Genomic DNA, 19,962 nt, shown 5'->3' on the forward strand with positions numbered 1-19,962 from the left:
GTGAATTAAATGAAGTGACACATAAAACATTGGTAACACAGGAATGAAAATGATCGCTGCAAGTGAGAGTGGTGTGGCTGATATGGTGTTAGGCTGAGGCCACAAGGATTTCCTATCCAATGTTACTCCAATGTTTATTGTTAAAATAAGAACCTGGACAATAATGTGTCCTCGTGTTTAAAGTTTCTCAAAGGGAAGAGCACTTTAATCCCCAATTAGAAGACCACATTGTTAACCATTAGTCTTCCACTCATGAAAAAGAAAAGTATTCCATGCTTTTGATGGTTCTAGATTCATTTAAAATTGGTATTTTTTGCTTTATTTTTGCAGGAGCCATAAATGGAGTCATTACAATGCACTAATTCAGAGCAATGTATCTGTGGGTCTCTGAGTGCTTCAGAACATGAGTTGTCATAATGGTAAACTTTTTGATTTACATTTTGCAATAGCTTATTTTTACTTTCAGTAGAGTATTTCCTGCTGTTGCTTTCTTGTGATTTTATGCTAGAGGTCTAACAACTTGTGCTTTTTGGTTCATGCCTGCCCAAGTGGGGATCACCCACCCATGATGACCAATACACTTGGACTGTGCTCAAAAACAACAAGGGTGGATTAAACTATTCCATTATTGCAGATGAAAGAGTTCTCCCCGACATCTGGCATATCATCTTCAAAACTGATATGGAACATTTCCATAAATTCAGCTTAACGTTGTTTTTGTGAGTGTTCCAAAGTATTTTTAACATGAAGAAATAGCATGCAAACTAATTTCCTATTTGAAAGTAAATGCCTTGTTCTTATTTCTAATTCACACAGTTATTAAAAAAGTAAAAAATAAAAAAAGGATGTTCACTTAACTTGAAACATACTGGTTTGTTTACTTAAGTTAATGGAAAAGCTCGTCAGTGTTTGATGTAAAGCTGCCCCCTTGCTTGAAAGAAAACCAAACAACTGCTTATGAATTATGAATATCTCCTAATACTTTCCAGAATTATCTGAAGGATGTATTTTTTTCTTAATTACGTACACTTGAAAGTTCCAAGTTCCCTCTTCATTTCCATTTTGTTTATTTCTCTCCTTGGAAACCTCGTAAGCATTTTCCTTTAGCTAGGCTTGACTGAACAAAATATCACTGCTACAACCTGCAATATTGGGGAAATCAAGGCCTGAAAGCTCATTGTGGTTTTTAATTAGGAAGTTGAAGCTCATTAAAGCTTTGCAAGCATTTTCACAGCACTTACACTGGCAGCTGCTGGATCCCTGCAAAGGAAAATATAAATATCTACCCAAAAAGTGAGTTCAGGGCACACTTCAAAAATCAACTTTCATTCTGAGACAGCTCAGAAAACAGCTCCTGCAAAAAATGTTGCTTATCTTGTATGCTGGCATGCCTTCCACTGCTTTAGTCCCAGTCAGAAGTACAGGAACCTGATTTTGGGGGTTTTTGGTAGTGGATGTGTCGCTGATCAGAGCAGCTCTGCTGACACAAGAAACAAGGGACCTTTAGAAGGAACTTCACATGCAGGACAAGTAACTTAGAGTATTTGATATGAGCCCAATTTTATCAATACCATCTCATTCCCCTTCAGCTTTTGCAGGCTGAATGAGCCTTTTTAGGAATTCCAGTTTCCAAGCTGAGAACATTTAAGTTCAAGCTGAGTTCAATAGCAGCTCTCCAAAGGAGAGGGCTTATCTAAATGATGATATTGTTTTTAGCACTAATCATCCTATCTGTTGGCAGTACCAACATGCTGCAATCTCCACAGCTCCCCACGTAAATAAGCAGATTCCTGATGCTGTTCCAGCTTCAGAAATGCCTTTGAAGGCATTATTTAGTTCTGAATTTTTCCTATGTGGTTATGTGATACTTTTAGCATGTGGCTGGATGCACCCACAGATGCCTTGTTTTGAAGAAATGAACCTAAAACCTATTTAAAGTGTTAGTGGCAGGCACTGGGCTGTGAAATAGAAATGGTTAAAAGAAATTCTCACTTTCACGCCTCCTACAACTTCTGAATGATAGAAGAATAAAAGCAAGCTATGGAAATAGTACTTAAAAAAAGACACATCAGTCGATTTGGTCCAAAATATACTCTAGGGATGGGAGGGGACTGGAAGAGCTGGGATAGAAAAACACAATGTTCAGGTTGCACAGTTCAAGTGCAGTGAAAGGGTGTGCAGAAGTTAAGGTTTCTGTGGCAATAGAAATTTGACTGTGCCAAAAACCAGCAGTGTTAGTTCTGATCTAACAAAACCATCAGGAACTGGATCTTATAAATTTTTGTTTGTCTGTTTTTCCCTAAGAATTCTTATTAACTGCCTCCTCCTTAGAACTTAAGTGGAAAATTCAATTTTCCATGTAATTCTTCACATGAAGAGGGCTTAAAATTGAGTTTGAAGTTTTAAAAATTCTTTGTTTGCAAGAGAATAGATACAAGAGGCAAAGCCAGGCAGGATCAAAAGTGAGGCAGAGGCAGCAGGGGAAAAGAAATCAATCCTTTGAAGATAAAATTACAAAAAAAAAAAAAAAGGAAAAGCAGTATGGATACTAATGAAGGAAGGAAAATGAACATGGGAAAAGCAAGACAGGAGCCCAGGGGAGGTTTTGGAAAAGGGGAGATGGATGAGAGGGGTAACTGAAATAAGCTGAGGGTGTGCAGTCCACTGGAGTTAGTAAGCTACAGCAGTGCTTGGGAAGTATTTGTTGTTCTTTCAAAAACCTGACAAAAAAATTCTGAAAACTGAAAATTATTATTATTTTTGGCCCCACTCTAAGATTTTTCTGGGGTTTAGCCACATTTTTTTTTTCTGTGTTTGGGAACATAAAAAAAGGAAAAAAAGACACCAAAAAATACTTTGTTCTTTCAATGAGTCAGTAATAAATAAAAATGAACATTCTAAAAACCAGAAGTTTCCTTGGGAAGAGAGAGCTGTTTCTTCTTCCAAATTTCCTTTGCCTTAAAATTGGGATGTGCTCTGCTCTCAGGCTGAGGATCTGCCTTCCCAGCTGCCTTTAAGCAATCAAGTAGAAGTAGCAATTGAAAGAGCTTTGCTCCTTTCTTACTTTTTTTTTTTTCCCCTGGTGTTTGGCTGGGAAGTTGCATGGGTTTGCCTCAGAGTAGATGCTGTGCTACCATAATCCTGGCACTTTTCACTGCAAATGAGATTTCAGCAGTGTTTCCTAGAGTAAGTGGAGAACTCCTGAAGCATTCTGAACATCCAGCTGCAGGGCTGGCGGGAGGGGGAAGTGCAGCAACCTGCTTTGTTTGCCTGAGCATGTGATTTTTTTTTTTTTATTTTTCTTTTTTTTAAAATACCTTGTGATCTTCACAGACTCCTGGCGAAGCTTAAAAGGTTAGTTTGAGAAGGGAGTGGCTATCATTTGTTTAGAAAATAAATAGCAAAAAGTAGGCCAAATACCAGTAAAGTTCCAGTTTTAAAATATTAAACTAACACACAACATTGCTGACCTGGAAAGGTCACATGAAGTGGGAGAAAGGATGTATTTAGAGTGATTGCCAGGCAGGACGTGGGATCTCTCACTGACTTGGCAGTAGACACTTCAGCTCTATTTGCTGTTTCTAATGCTCCTTATTTGCTAAGTTCTTAAGTTTGACAAGATCCATGCTTTATTTGTCAGTATTTACATGGTATTAAGCAAGTGTGTAAATCCATTCAGAGGGTAACCAAGGCCTGCTTTTCCTGCTTCATCTTTGGATTTAGACAGGATGCTCAGAAACCTGGGAGAAGGGAGGCTTGGGGGGGTTTTCCTCTGGGGAGTGCTATCGGATAACAAGGTTATTTGTCACAAGTTTAAACTTGCTAAATCTGGTGGAATAGATTCAGTGCTTCCAAATCTATCAGTGTGAGAGTGAGGAAAGAAATGACTGCTGAAATGACAATAGAGCTGTTAGAATTCCTGCAGAAGGAGCAGGAAGATTTAATGGAAATGTAAAGATGTCAGCATCCCTCTCCATGGCCTGACTTTAGGGCTCTTGGCAAGCGTGGAGGAGAAAACCCAACGCAGCAGATAAATAATTGCTGCCACATCATCCCAGCACATCATCATCACTGCTGGATGAGATGAAAGGTATTTACAAACCAGAGGCTGCCAGCAGAACACAGGCAGCCCCAGCTTGATCCAGCTCCAGCTGTAATCAATAGGAGCCTTCAGCTAAACCAGAGCCTGAAGAACAAACTGAGTGCTTTTTGAAATGTCTTACACGGTGAGCTCTGTAAAACAAGGCTGGAGCTCAGCAGGAGCAGGGCATGGAGGGATGCAGTGGAGTTCTGCTCCACACATTGTTTGGTGGGCTTCAAAATTATACTTTGCACTGACAACTGAAGCCCCATACTTCCTTCTCCCCCTTAAATCTCCCACTCTTCTCCTGTTTTTCTTTCCCTGTTCCTTTGGGTTCTGCCCTTCTGATTTTTCAAGGCAGAGCATGTGCCTTTGTTTGTGAAGAGCAAGGCGAGTTTATGGCACCCTATTCATTATATTTATGAATCATATCTAGCTGAATTTTTCCCATAGCCCAAAGGTGGCTGATTGCCCAAAGGCACTGCTCCTAATGCCTGTGTTTTCTATTTATAAGGTGTATTTTAGTTTACATCAGAAGCTGAGGGAAAGACTTCTGCTTGATATCACTTCTGCCAAATGAAACCCACAGAGAAACTGTGGCCAAAGGAATTCTGTACAAAAGTTGTCCGGGCTCTGTAATTTTGTTCACGTGGCTGCATGGTAGTATACACCAGCTGCCAATAAAAACACTCTAAAATAGATACAGCCCTGTGCAAGTCTCCAGATGATCTTAAAATGTACAGAACACAGGTAAGGGAGCACAGAGAGACAACCAGGCTTTGTCAGGGCACAGCCTGGTGAGAAAATCAGCTTTTGCAAAGTGGTTGTGAGAGGAAAAGCAGCTCCTCCAACAATCTCTGCTACTCCCTGAAAGTTGATGAAATTCCTGAAAGAGCACTTTAGAACCAAATGAAAGAAAATTGTTGCTTTTGAAGCCATTTGTGGTTGTGACCAAGTGTGGGTGCTCCCCAGAACGTGTTGATGCTCCGTGAGCAGCAGAGCCAAGGCCAGGCTCCAAGGAGGGAACGTTGGCCTGGGCCATGGCTCCACCTCAGGAGAGCCCTGGATCTCTGGCAGGGGTTGGAAAGCTCCAGCAGCAGAGTCCAGGACACAAGGAGATCTGTGGGACAACCATTAGTGCTGATGCCTGTCCAAACCGAGCTTTTTGCCTCCGGAGAACGGCAGGAATAAAAGGAATTGGCTTTGCAGCTACCAGGGGAAGGGAAGGAACAAGCCTTGACAGATTCACTGGACAAGTTTTTTTAATACTTTGTGGCTTGAGATGCTTCTCTTGCTTTTGGCCCCAGGAAGAAAGATGAGTGGGAAGCTTTAGAATCATTGAATGGCTGGGGTTGGAAGGAGTCTTAAAGCTCATCCAATTCCAACCCCGTGTCATGGGCAGGGACACCTTCTGCTATCCCAGGTTGCTCCAAGCCCAACCTGGCCTTGGACACTGCCAGGGATGGGGCAGCCACAGCTTCTCTGGGCAACCTGTGCCAGGCCTCACCTCAAGCCAAGAATTTTTTTCCTGATATCTGATGTAAACCTGTTCTCTCAATGCAAAGAAATAAATTGCAGAAACTTCCTCTCCATCTTTCTTGTAGCCATCCTTCCTGAGAAAGCATTGAGGACCTTTTTAGTCCTATTTTTTTTCCCCCAAAAGCTTTTTGCTCGGTTCTCTGTGTGTGTTCTTTTCCCCTCTTTAAAAGGCATGAGATCCCAGATCTTTGTGCTGTTGCAAATGGAATGTATGAGCCAAGTGCCAGGGATGCCTGTCTGCATCCTGGCACATCTGAGGGATGCCCAGGACATTGTCAGTACATTGTTTGGCACTGCCTGGCTGTCTGGAGCTATAAGCAGACAGCCATGAATGTGTGATTAAAATCCACTGCAGAGGTTAATGGCTGGGCAGGATCCACAGGGAAACATGAGGGCCTCAGATGCTGCTGAACACAGGCCAGTGGTGGCTGGTCAAAAGAAATTCTGCTCATAAATTCTTACAGGATGGGAGAAGAGATTTCTCAATTTAGATTTCATCAAAGCTATTGGAAAAAGCAGTCAATCACACTTAGGGTTCCCAGAGATGCCTGCCTGCCTGAAATGCCTTCCAGATGGATTTAATTCCAGTGCATTGGTTGTCCTCTCAGCTTTGCAGTGCAGCAGGTAAGGGCAGGTCCATGCCATCCTCACTGAGCTGCTGGATGGCAACACAATTGACTGGTGGCTCTTTCCTCACGGAAGTGCTGCCTTCCAGGAACTGATGAGACAAGAGGTGAACTGGCAAAAGATGAATCTAGGGAGGCTAATTATAGCCAAGTAATTAATGCCAAGAGCAAGGAATAGAATGAAAAGGTGAAGGAAGGAGAGATGTAGCTGAGTATTAGGAAGATAGTGTGTTTATAGTGGAGAAGGAATAAATGATCTATGAGCACATTCATTTCTTCATATAGGATCATGGGGGGGATTGCTTAAAATTTTAAAGTTGGAGTGATTTAAAGTAATTTTAAAAGTAATTTACTAATCCTATTATTTGTGCAATTATAGTTGTTAGCTGGAATAACCCAAACCAATGTGTGCAGCCTTAAGCCTTCTCCCAGGCTAATCAACCTCAAATTCCTTGTGTGAGTTTGGGAAGTCCAACCTGGATTTCTCTCTGCTCTTGGCTTTTCTTGGCTTTCAGAAGCTCTGGCTGTGGAGAAGGATTCCCTTGTTGTGGTGCTCCAAGCCCTGAACCAAAACCCAGGACAATGTTCAAGCAGCAGAGAGGACAGGGGGGCATTTCAGGGGACAGCAAGAACCAGGTAATGAAAGTTGTGGATTATAAAGATTTTTTTTTTAACAGCTTTTTCAAGATACAAGGTTTCCAGACAGGGACTGCTGAAGAGGAGGGGAAGTTTTTTAGCAGACTGAAAACATGTGGGCTTCAGTAGCTTGAAAACTTTCATAGATAGCATTTAACCAACTGCCCTGATTTAGAGGCTGGGTTTAATTAATCAGATGCTCCCAATAAATATGCAAAGCACCAGTGGAAGACTAATGACAAGATTGGTTTCTAGCAGTTAATTGAACATCCTCTGTAGTGAGATCTGTATCTAAATTTATTTAGGCTCTAACAGACTCTTAGTTTGCTTTGGAGGTTTCATGGACAGGCAAAAAAATCAGCACAAAGAAATAATGTCTCAGCTAATAACCACAGGGTGTTCTGAAGGGATTTCAGAGGTTCAAAAACACCTCTGACAAATGAAATCCAAGTAATGAAGGCTCTTGTACCCTGTTTTTTTCTTGACTGGGAAGTGTTGAGTGTGTTTTAGGATCAAGTCCAAACAATTTTTAAGGAGTTAGGTCTTGTTTTCAATGAAAGGAAAATAAAAAGGAAGCAAAGTATAATAGATAAGTAAGGCTAAATACATATTAAAAACAAAATTCTTTTCAAAGCAAAGAACAATGACCTCTTATCTAGAGAAGGTTCAGCAAACAGGTTAATTCTTCATATTGCCTTAAAACACTTGGGCTTGATTTATTATTCCCCTTATTTGTGCAGGAATTTTTATTTACCCCACAAGGCTCCACACTTATTACATGTACATGTACTTGCCCAAAATGTTCAGTGGTGGAGAGCAAGGCCCCTTGAGCCAGAAAAGCAATCTGAGAAGTTCCTGGAAAGATCTCTGTGGATGCAGTTACGTGTCATGGTGTCCCAAACCAGCCCCTGCATCCATCTGTTCCTCAGAAGGGACAAAACTGATCTGGTTTGCAGATCATCAACAAGTTGGAAATTCAACTTCCAGAAGGGATAAGATTTTACAGAGAAGATACTGAGGAGCTGGTTCTTGTAACCAAGCCAGGCCTCATTTCCTAGAGAAGTGGCACGATGTATTTAGTGAGTAGAAGTGACAGCATGGCCTCATCTGGCACTGCAGATTCACAGTCCTCTTTGGAGTCACCATAAATCATCAACTGTAAAGTATCTGGTTTCCTAAAGCAACAGCTTTATTTCATTAACTTTTTGAAAGTGACGTTGCTAATTGTACCATAATTTATCCAGGACCACAGTGTGAACTGCTGTTTTCAGTCAGGTTTTGGCCCTCGTTGCCAAGAGTTTAATAAAGAAAAGAGTGAGGAATTAAAGAGAAACAAGAATTGAAGGGTATGTAAAGGGGGCAGCACTGGTAGATGTGAGACAAGCTGGGATATTCAGCAGAGGGATGTGAAAGGTGTCCCAGCAATGGAACTCAAGCTGAGTAAACAGCCAATTCCTCCAGATCAAGGCTACTCCCTCCAATACTCTCAAGCATTTCCTACCCACCCATGAGTAGGATCAGCGTGTGCCTGGTATTGCAGGCTTGCTCTGGCAAGTTTTTTAGTGAGGGGTTTGAAAATAAAAGTTCCTAGCAACAACCTGGTTGAGGCCAGCAGTGAGCAGTTGTGTAAACTGAGGCATGTGCAAAGGTGTCAGGGAAAATACTGGGATCTAAACGTGTGCTTTAAGTGCTGGAAGCAACTGAAGGTGTCTTAATATGACACTTCAAAGTATAAACCAGTGGTTTTGTTTATTCAAATCAGTCTTGATATTCTCTCAGCACTTTGGTGGGCACTAGCTATGAAAATATCTGCAGTTATTCAGAGTTCAAGTAAGCACAGTCACAGATCAGTAAAACTTCCCTTCTTTCATTGTTTGTGGATACACATTGATTTTTTGTTTGTTTGTTTTTTTTGTTTTTAACTGGAAATTAAAAAGCTGCAGAGATTCACTTGTAGTGGGAGTTGGGTCATGGGAAGTTGGGAATGACATTCAGCCACTCTGCTCCTCAGGAAAATGTTTTCATTCAAACCCAGGGCTGCCCAGAATTGTTACCTCCCCTTATGGGGAACACTTTTTCACTTACACATTTGTAAGGAAACAAACCTGTTTTCCCCCCAGGTCTGAGGTTTTAGCACATCTCTTTTGTGTGTGTCAATCCAGGGTGAATTGTAAGGAGGGATTCTAGGTACAGGAAAATTTTTTCACCATTAGTGCAGTCAAGGTGTGGAATAGGTGCCCAGAAAAATTCTGTGCTCTACTTCCATGGGGTTTTTCAAGCCCTGACTGGATAAATCTCCCAGGTCTGATCTCAGAGCAGGATGTCAGGCTGGAGACCTTCCAAGGCTCCTTCTCACCTGGACTGGGCTGCTGTAAACATACTCTAAGCTACTAACCAGAATGGAGAACTTTGCTACCTTTCTTTCCTCTGACTTTCTATAGTGTTCTTCAGGCAGGAATTGAGTGCAGTGAGGTTTCTGATTAAATCATGTGGAGACTGTCACACAACTTCTTTTTTTTAATGCAACCTAAGTAAGTGAATTCTAACCAAGTAAGTTCAGCCCAGCTGTGAATTAGAGAAGAACTGTAAGGAAACCAGTTGGTCACCACGGGGCTAAACTGTGAAATTACTGCTAAGAATAGTTAACAATGGGACATAAGCATTTAATTTTTCAAATTAAGGACAAATGATAGGAATGGAAAAACCTGCATATTATCATTCCAGTTTTTAAGGGCTGTTGTCTGTGCAGCCCATCCCAAGTGCCTCCCAATGGGACAGTAATGCTGTCTTGAAGCTGGCTTTGTGTGACAGAGGCAGCTCTGGAGCTCTGGGCTGTGTGAGATGGTGTGTTCCATGGGGATGGGCTCCATCCAGGCACATCCCACGGAATGTTACAGCCAGATGAAAAACCCTTCTTTGGTTCCTGCTGCCTTTTTGCTGTTTTTCCTGTTCTTACACACTTGGGGTTTTTCTTGCTGGCTGAACCCCCCAATGGCCAATGAGTGAAAATCCCAAGCAGTCCCTTTGGTGTCTTTAATGCTTTGCTTCCAGCTTGCTGCTCGGGGCTGTGGCAGGAGTGGGACCCCACCCTGAGGACCAGGCTGTGCAGTGGCTGCTCAGCCCCTGCTCGGTCACACACCAGGCATGTGAATGGAGCCCCCGGGGCTCCCTCAGCCTCACCAGCCAGAATGTGCTGAGGCCACTTTTTGGCTGGCTAGGATGTGACAGACACTAAAACAAAGAATCAAATGCAAGGAATGATATAAGCTGCTCCTGCTGCTGCTGTTGTCCCAAATGCACCACTGAACACAGCAACTGTGGGGCGTGATGTGCTGGCTAAGTCACACATCACGGAATATTCCGAGTTAAGAGGGGTCATGGAGTCCAGCCCTTAAGGTAGGGAGGTGCGTGCCCCATGAGGCTGTTTTCAGTGGACAGTTCCTTCTCCATGCACATGTTGTTCAGGAGAATGGGACCTTGGAGGGCCCCTGGAAGCTGTGCCAGTACTCAGTGTCACTGAATTTCAGTATTGCTTGCTCTACCCCCCACAACAAACCCTGATTCCTATGATGACAATGTTCTGATATCAATACCTGATTTCTTTTTGATATAGAAATAGCATTTGACAGCTAACAATCAGATTATTTACATACCACTTTGTCGGAATTACAGAAACTTCTGTCTGAATTTCCCAATGGTTTTAATTTTTAACAGAACTACACTGGTCTGTGCTCTCCCAAAAAAGGCTCAGCCTTCTGCAGCCTGTAGGGCCAGGAGTGGTTCCATTATGGGACTGAACATCTGATGTCCACCAGGCTGATTAGCCAGAGCTTTGGGGAATTGGTTTTGTGCTCAACCTACAGATAACAGCCACCAAATCCAGAAAGATGGAAAAGATACTGACTCTGCTTTCTCAAACTGGGCACTGAGAGATACTCAGAAAAGTACAGATATCACCAGTCTGCTCTTCAACAGCCAACCTCATCCTGACATGAGCTAAGAATTGAGGACTGCCCTAAGCATAAATTAGGTTTGTTAACCTTTGCAAAAGTTGCTGCTTTTTAACTTCTGCTCTCACTGTATAAAATGTCCAGACCTTTGTTTGATCAAGTTCCTAAACTGTTGGCCTCACTCCTATCCCATGGCAGAGATTTTGGGAAGTGTTTCCTTTTGAGGGGCTTCTCCAACCACGCCACCTTCCAGCATCACAAACACTCAAACTGTGAATTTCAAAGTGGGCAAAAGCAGCTACAAACCTGCCTTGATTATTTTTGTATGGTTTTGCTACACTTTGATCTATGTTAAAACCTCTCTCCCATCCCCAAGCTGCTGCTCTTGTTTTTCAGTATCCCCCTGTCTCAGGCTCTGCAAACAGCTGCCCTGCTCCTGAGCTGTTTGAGAGGGAAGGAAACCAAGGAAGTGAACTATTCCTGCATCCCAAACAGCCCTTGCATGGCTCTGGAGCTGGGGAATCCCCCAGGAAGCTTTTAGGAGGGTGGAGAAAGCAGAGACAAGATCAAGAGCAGCGCTCTGAAGCTGTGCTTAGGGGAAGAGCTGAGGGTGTTCGAGGGTGTTGCTGGGTGGATCTCCTTGGCTGCTTTTGGGGTTTGGCTCTATTACATGGCTGTGCTTTCAATTTATTTCAAAGGTGCCTGGAGCCTTATAAATCTGCATACATAGTAAGGAAGAGATTCTCCTCACAGTGGATACTGGACTCTGAGTGTAACCAGAATGGAGAGAATGTTTTGATTTAAATACATAATGAAGCAACATTTTTGTAAAAATGTCTTGTCTAGAAATGGGGAATTTTCCTTTTTATAGGCACAGAGAGCCACAGTTTCTAAGAGAGGAATACTTTGCTTTGGAACACTCACAAAAAAGTTTTTGCTTCCCCAAAATCATCCTTTTTCACATGCTCATTAATAGATTAAAATCTATGAATAGAATTTCTGGATTGTTTAAATAATGGTCAGTGTTTGCAATGGGGAAAATGGGTGGGTGTTTTTCCTTCACCCAAATTTTCCTGCACCCAATTTTTCCTGTACAAATGCTCTCAGGAGTGTGGTTCTAACTCTCGTCCAGTTCTGGTTAATTCAAACTGGAAAGTTCTGCTGCTCCTCCAAACACCAAAAACCCAAGAGGTGCTCAGTAGTGTTAAATCTATAATTTTTATCTGCTTGTACAGTGCTTTCTGCTCCAGGGAAAAAGTGCTGGAAATGTCAGCAATATCTTTGAGTATTGCAACCATTCCTAAATTATTTTCTACTCCAGTAACACATAAGGAGAGAGTGGGAAAGAAAATCTGTCTTGATGCTTCAAGTTAAGCCAGATAAGACTGAGAAGGTCTGGATGCAGAGTACATACAGGCAGGATGATGTCAGAGAAGAACATGTCTTTTCTTTCCCCTTGGGAAGTGGGAATGACTTTTGGATTCTGCACTCTTTCCTGATTTAGACTCCAACAACTTCTGGGAGGAATGAAGTCAGGTGTCATCTACAGCCCACAGAGGCAGAGCAGGGGTTGCTCTGAAGCCCTACTCATTTCTGATGTGATTCTGTGCTCACTGCCCTGTGAAATACTCCTATATTCCTTCTTTAACTCACCCCAAGTCCTTGTTTTACCCAGTCCTTGTTTTATCATCTCCAAGTTCTGTGGAGAACTGGCTCCTGATAAGAAAGTCCCTTGAGAGCAAATTCATTTATGGAGAAAGTGCTTTAAAAACTACAAGCAAGTATTTGTTGCTTCTAAAAGTGTATTTAATTCTACCTACTCTGTATACCAGACACTCAAAATTCTCTCCAAGTTTAGATAGGGGAGAGATTGTTTCTCCTGGTTTTTATTTTTATAAGATAGGTCATGTCAGCTAAAAATCACACTTCCATTTCTGCTCACTTTGCCAGGTTTGATTCCTTTGCTCTGTGTAAGATTGTTATTAAATGGTAACTTGTTGGCAACCTCTTTAAAACCACACAGAACATTGTTGTTACCTGTCAAAAGCTCTTGTATTTCCCACTTCTAAGTACTTCTGACAACAGTAGGCAGTTACAGTATTGATAAGGATTTCTTTCTAAATTTATAAAGCTACAAGATATTCAGGAATCAGTTGTCCAAATTACTGCTTTTCTGGAATTACAGGGCTTTATATCCCATAGGATGCCCTTTTTTTGGTTTTTTGAGGTTTTTTCTCTCCTTGAATTTCTTTAACTCTGGTGAATTTTAATTGACATTGAAACCCCAACTTAACTCTTGGTATAAGCCCCAGTTTTGCACAGCAACCTGCCTGGTCAGAGTTTGTCTCTGGGTTCCATCTGAGAACGGGATTGGTTTGACTGCACACATCCTACCCAGTTACCTGGTCACAGGAATCCCAGCTGTGCAGGCAGATGCAAATAAAACCCTGGAACAAGCTCTGCTTGTGCCCAGGAATCCCCATGGAACAGCTGTTCAGGCACGGGCTGGACATGCTCAAGTGCAGGGTCAGATTTGCTTAAATCATCTCACACTGCTCATGCACCAGACCAGGAGTTTCCTTCTGGTTAAATCCAGCTCATAAAGGAAGGCTCAGCAATATCTTTTCCTTCTCAGAGCTGGTCAAAACAGGCTTAATTAATTAATGTCCACTCAAAGGCACGAATTTGTAAAATCAGGAGTTAAGAAAGCCAGATTGAGAGTTTCCCAAAGTAAACATCTCTTCCCAGGAGATAAACCTTCACACACTGACTCCTTTGTCTTTCCATTGAAGAATTTTCCTTTGGAGTTATTTATTTAAGGCATTCAGTAACAGCAACAGGCAAAGGGCTACTGAATATCTAATTTTAAAAATGCTTCATTAAGAGCTTGGGATATATTTTGCCAGGAAAGGTCTAATTCATTTCTGAGCCTCAAGAACTTTTTCTTAGCACTGTAGCTTATAAAAGCGTGTGTAACAAATGTTTTCTTAGTCACTTTTTTCAGCTTTGATCATATAATTATACCTAACAAAAATTAGACATTACTCTGCTTACAACAGGACCAGCCTTTAACATGGTTTCAGATTAACAAATGAGACACAAATGGGAATGAGCATTAAAGTATTTTATAATTACTACATGTGTGTTAAAATAGTTCAGAGCTCTGTAATTTGCAAGTCCCTCTTGTATTTTTAGTAAAGTTAAAAGGTAGATGAAAGAAGGTACATGCAGCATTCCTGTGTATTTAGTATAGGTTTTTTTTCAGGTTACATTTTGCTTTCTATTGAATTATGGCAAATAACTTTCTCTCCAAAACTGTTGCTATCTGCTTGCTATGAAAACAAAATTTAGCAAATTAAAGATGAAACAGATATTTCTTTGTGAAATTTTTTACTTTTTACTCATGAACTTTTTATGTCTGATTACCTATCCCATGTATCTTGTCATACAGACAACAGAGATCTTACAAGCCCAGTTCAGATCTTCCAACCTTGTGGCTAGAAGCATCTAAACCCTTTGACAGGTATGTGGCAAAATTCCCTTTGATAAGAACCCTTCAGCCCAAAGGAGGCTTACATTTCATATGACTTATTCTAGAGCATGCATAAATGATGATAGTCCAGAAAAAGCAGCTCAAAAAGCATCACAGAGGGGAAGAAAAGAAGAAATATTCTTTAAGTGTAATGAAAGGAGGTGGTCAAACCCAGCTTACACTAATCCCAGTTAACACAGACACAGCACAAAGGGGTTGCCATGACAAAGTGCTGCACAAGAGGAGCTGACTACACCACAAAAAATGTGGAATGTTTAAGATGCAACCTGGTAGGTGAACTCAAAAATTACACTCTCCTTGTGGTTTCTACCAGACCAAAAACATCTGGCTAGAAGGGAGTCCTGTAACACTCCCACTGGTTTTGAGAGTAGGAAAATGGCAAACCAGGAGGTCTAACCACCACTCTGAATGAATTCCTGCAGTGCTGGTGTGCTTGGCTGCAGGGCAGCAGATGGGATTCCCTAGCAAAGGACAGGGAGAGCAAAAGAGACATCCCTGGGTGGTGCAGGGAGTCAAACAGGCCTCTGCAGGAAGCTTTGTTCTTCCTGTAGGGCTGTTTTGGCACGCAGAAACAGCAGCTATCATCTTCCCTGGCCAGAATGGGAAGGGAGATATCACTTGGAAAGAGAATAAAATGAGGAAAATAAGTTTCAAATTTCAGCTCTTGAATTAGTTTTCCAGCTTCTTGAATTTGTGTCCCATCATTGGAGATGCTCAAGAAAGATCTTGGAGCTTTGAAAGATGTGTCTGCAATGCTGAGATCCTTCAGAAATGTTCTAGCAAATGTGACTCAGTAACCCAGACTACAAGAGTGAAAATAAAACACAGGTAAGGGCAATTCCTTTATACACTAATTAATCTGAAGTAGGAATCAGGTTTGAAAATGGAGGAAAAAAGTGGTGATTGAGAGAAAATCATCCTGAGAAAAAAACTGGGAAGAGGAGGAGCAGAGAACTTTTCTCAGGAGGCTGAGGAGTGACAGTGCAGGAGACTGGGAGGAAAAACTGCTCAGAGCAAGCACAATGAGAACATCCCAGTGGCAATAGTGTCACTCTAAAATTACCTGAGAGGTGCTAAAAGCAGCTGCCAGGGTGCTTTGGCCCTGGTTGGGGGCTTGCATCACTGTGATGCTGTGGGATGTATTCCTTTGAGAGCAGGTTTTGGCACAGGGAGCACAGCCCGTGCTGCCCCGAGTTCTGTTTTGTGCCCTCTGGTGCTGCTGGGTGCAGCAGGTGACAGCCCTCACTCCTGGTGTGGTGTTCCTGACCTGTAGGATGCACAGACCTGAGTGTCTACAACAGGTACAGGGGATTCCTCAAGAGAGAAATGAGTGCTCTGAGCTGTTTAATGGGGTGCCAAGTGCTCTGGGATGCCAAGCCAGGACCAGGCATGAGCACATTCTTCCCCTTTGCTATCTGGTGTTATTCCTGATTGCATTGTGAGAAAGACCTCCAGCTTAGAGAGAGGAATTCTGAAGGAGGACAGATGGCTGGAGTTTGGACTTTCTTCAGGCCATGTGCCTTCTGAATCCATTTGCTGTGTTTTGTCTGTCAAAACATGAGCCTCCTCCGAGCTACTAAGGCAACAGGCTTCAAAAATCAACAAATGCAGCCCACAAGGATGACAGCCGAGGTGACTACTGTGTGATCCCATTCTTCTGCTGCAAGAAGCCATGAGAACTGCTAATGAGTTTACTTCAACTTGAAGTCCAGGGCTTGCCTGCATAATCCTAGTTCAGGAAGCTAAGGTAAATACAACTCGGGGAAGCTTGCTCGCCTCTAGCACGATGAGCAAATGGGAGGAATCTTTATCTGCAACACACTGAGTGTATTCCTGCAGGGGTCAGGACAATGGGAAAGCAGCAACTAGCTCAGGAAAGGAAAGCAGCTGCTAGTATTTATGCTTGTGATGGATGTTCACAGTAAAATGGTCAGACAAACAGAGAATATCTCTCCAAGGTCTTGACTTGACACCCACAGCTGTGCAAATAGCACAGATGGGAAGATGATTCAGAGTGGCCTGATTTCAAAAATGCCCAAAACCAGGCCCTCAAAACAAGATGGGTTTTTGTGAACGCCCCTGTGGACCCTCAGGGCTACTAAAGAGATGCTGCTTTGCAGCAGAATGCAGCAGTTTCACAGATTAACAGCTTGGACAGTTGGTTTAGGATGGGCTGATGAAAGATGATGTATCCAAATGTAGAAAGAATTAATTGAAGGCCATGAACAAAGAGCTGTGAAAGTGTCAGCTTCTGACCTTCTGTGTATCCTCTTAGACCTGCAGAATTCCTCTGGCTTGTCCCAGTAATGAGTATGGAAGTGGCACATGTAACCAGGTCAGTCTCTTAGAGTGGCTACAGCTGGCAACAAGTGTTCCCCACTCACTGTTTGCTGCACAAACATATGGCCTGAGGGAGCACTTGGAGCTACTGCCATCCTAAACCACATTTTTCCTGCCATAGGCTCTGTCCTCACCCTATCCTGAAACTTACAGGCCTAATGCTGTTCACAGAATCACAGAATAATTTGGGTTGGAAGGGGACCTCGAGGATCATCTTGTTCCACCCCTGCCCTGGGCAGGGACATTTTCCACTGTCCCAGGCTGCTCCAAGCCCCATCCAGCCTGGCCCTGGACACTTCCAGGGATGGGGCAGCCACAAGGAACCTTGAAGCATTTTTAAAAGTACTCCTTACCTACAGGAAGGGGAAAACTTGGGATGGTACAATATTTTACAAAAAGCTTTACAAAAACCATTTCTGTAGCCAAGGAACATCTATAGCTGTATTTTAGGCTGTGTGTGTATTAGAAAATGGGTTGGGCCCATAGGAGCAGATCCCAGCTTGGTGCAGAAGCTCCAAAATCCCAGCCCATGCACTTCTGGGGCTCCCTGGAGTCTGGCCCTGAGGGCTGAGTGCTCGTTAGTGGTTGTGGCACATTAGTGGCACCCCTGGGGTGCATTTCAGGTTGAGTTTCAGCTGGGCTGGATGTGGCTGCAGTTCCAGGAGTCTCAGGGAGGGGAATCAAAGCACAGCGAGTGGAGCTCATTAGGAGCTGCAGTGCCCCAGCCAAAATGCCAAGGAGGAGCCTCCTGCCAGGGCACAGCCAGGCTCTGCCAAGGGCAGCCAAGTGCACCTGCACTCACACACCTTTTATGTTCTTTATATGCCAGCTGCACATCCCTGACATTTGTAAATATATATTATACAAAGTGATTTTTCTATGGAAAACATCATGAATTGCTTGCCCTTGTCCCTCCCTCCTTAACAGGACAACAACAGAAAGGATTCTCCAGATGCAAAACTTAGCCTTATTTGACTTATTCACAATTAACTTCTTGAGTCAAAAGCATAGCTTGAGTATGATAAGTTACTTTGAAAAGTACCAAACAACAAAACAAACCCTTAACCTCTACCAGTGTAAGGATACCTAAAGTGATTTTGCAGGGGGAAGAATAACCACACCACAGAAAACAAATTCATTTTTTTCCTCCTTCCACAGAGCAGGATAAAAGCAACCAGTGGCCACCAAGTCTGGACAAAGACATTTTTCCAGAGTTTTCTCCCACAGAAGCAAGCACTGATCTCTTGTATTGCAGTCTGTCTCCCTCCTGTACTTGACATTGCAGCAGCACAAAGGGTGGAGAAATATCAAAAGCTAATCTAGCTGAGGAGCAAAAATGTTTGCTTACTTTATTGCCTGGATTGCCAACATGATAGGAATTTAGGAAAATAAGTTATTTTCCCTTCCAAGTTTTACAGGTTATTTGGTACCTTTTTTGGTCCCTTTTTTCATTCAAATGTCATTAACATTCTAGGAGAAGCCAGCATTTTCTTGCAGACTAGGTTTGACAAAATTGAATTAATTGGGTGATTTTCTTTTGAATTCAATAGGAGCAGACTCAAATCACAGAGAGCCCAACAACAAAGTAAAATAAAACTCAGGCCTGAGTGCAGGCACTGAGTGCAGCCATTCATGGTTTTTATCAGGAAAAAATGCCTGGGAACCAGAGTTAACTCAGTAATTTGTTTCAAATTATTTCTTATTCAGTTTTTTGAGTTAGAGTGATATCACTGTTAGAGTGATACCCTCACAGGGACAGGGCTGAACATCCAAGTGGCTTCCTGAAAGTGTGACCAGGTGCCATGTATGGGAATCTCCCTTAGGGACCAAATTTAGGAGTGACAGTGGAGTGGGAGCTGCTTGGGATGGGGATGGAGGGGATTAGGCAAAGTCATAAACTCAGAGTTTAAAGTTCAAGTACTTATGTTGAAGCACAACTTCTTCCACATCAGAGCTCTTCCTCCAGAATAACCTCCCTCATCCTTGTTTCAGTTTGGGGGTTCCTGGCACCACTGCTCATAAAGAGCATCTTAAGAATGTCCCAGGAAATGTTTGCTACCCCCACTTCTAACATCAATGTGATGTTAGAAGTGAGGATAGCAAACATTTCTGCTCACTAGTAATTATAAAAACGTGTATCAGCACATCACTGGAGTGAAATCCTCCAGGACCAGTGTCGTTTATGAGCATTTATTCCAAGCACAGGAACCACAGGAGTGTGCTTGGCCTGTCATTCCCACACTGTTCCATGCTTCAAAAGGGAGTGGACACTTGTGTTAAAACAGAAGGCCCCTCACACTGCAGCATGATGTCAGCAATTCAGCTCCTTGGAGCATGTTATTGTTTGAAACAGAGGTCTCCACACTTGCACATTGGTTATAAAATACTTAGTGCTGCTGGACTGGAAGGAAAATGTCATACATCTGCAAACAATTAGAAGGAGCTGGACTTCATATTTGATTTACTAAACAATAAAACAAGCTTAAGTGTGACTATATCTGTAAGTTACACTCCCTAGGAGCCTCGAGCAGTTATCATAGCAAAGTCTTTTAACCATAATTAAATAAATCCGCAGCGGGACCATTGCTGATCAAGATTATCTTTTATAAGATATTTTCAGCAGTGAAAAGCATGAAGATCATGGAGCTGAATGCATGCTTTAAGTGCTCCAAAACTCTTTTATCCTTCATTTCAAGCACACTGTCCACTACCCTTTTTCCAGCTGGAATACATTCAATACATTTCAGCTTTCAAACACTAATATTTCCAGGCTTTCTGCATTTAGATTGAAATGTTGGCACAAGGAAATGAGTAGCTTGATGCAGTCAAGCCCAAGATTTCACCACAGTTTGCCTGCTGGTTAAAACTTCTGGTACTGTAACAACACTTGTTGTTGTCATAAATTAACCAAAGATTTGGTAATTTAATAGAAATATTTAGTTGCAAGTTCTAGGAAGCCAGAGCATGATAGTAATCTATCACCACCAATTTCTTCTCAACAAAACAGAAACCTTAACCAGTTGTCAGTCTCTCAGTTAAACCTAACCCTCAACCTTTGTTTGGAGCACAAAGTATGGGTACTAAATGCTGTCAAACTGCCATACTGTATCCCAAATTTATACATCTAAAGCCAGCATAGCAAAAGGGATAGTCATGTTTTGACATTTTCTAGCATGACTTGCATTTGTTATCAAAATAAAAATGTTATGTGCTGAAGTTGGAACAGTTTATTACAGT

General features: G+C 42.3%; 1 protein-coding gene and 1 long non-coding RNA gene across 3 annotated transcripts in view; one reads left to right on the forward strand and one right to left on the reverse strand.

The window, feature by feature from the left end:
- Window positions 1-19,962, forward strand: part of LOC135297734 (uncharacterized) — a 130,973-nt gene that overhangs the window by 34,942 nt on the left and 76,069 nt on the right. The window contains exons 5-7 of the long non-coding RNA XR_010359650.1: window positions 331-3,354; window positions 14,284-14,355; window positions 15,059-16,132. This is a non-coding gene — a long non-coding RNA (uncharacterized LOC135297734). The remainder of the gene's footprint in view (window positions 1-330; window positions 3,355-14,283; window positions 14,356-15,058; window positions 16,133-19,962) is intronic.
- The window catches only part of EFEMP1 (EGF containing fibulin extracellular matrix protein 1), a 45,154-nt gene that overhangs the window by 19,479 nt on the left and 5,713 nt on the right, over window positions 1-19,962 (reverse strand). The gene's annotated exons all lie outside the window — the stretch shown is intronic.

The sequence above is a fragment of the Passer domesticus genome, chromosome 3 (assembly GCF_036417665.1).
Source record: "Passer domesticus isolate bPasDom1 chromosome 3, bPasDom1.hap1, whole genome shotgun sequence".
Lineage (NCBI taxonomy): Eukaryota > Metazoa > Chordata > Aves > Passeriformes > Passeridae > Passer > Passer domesticus.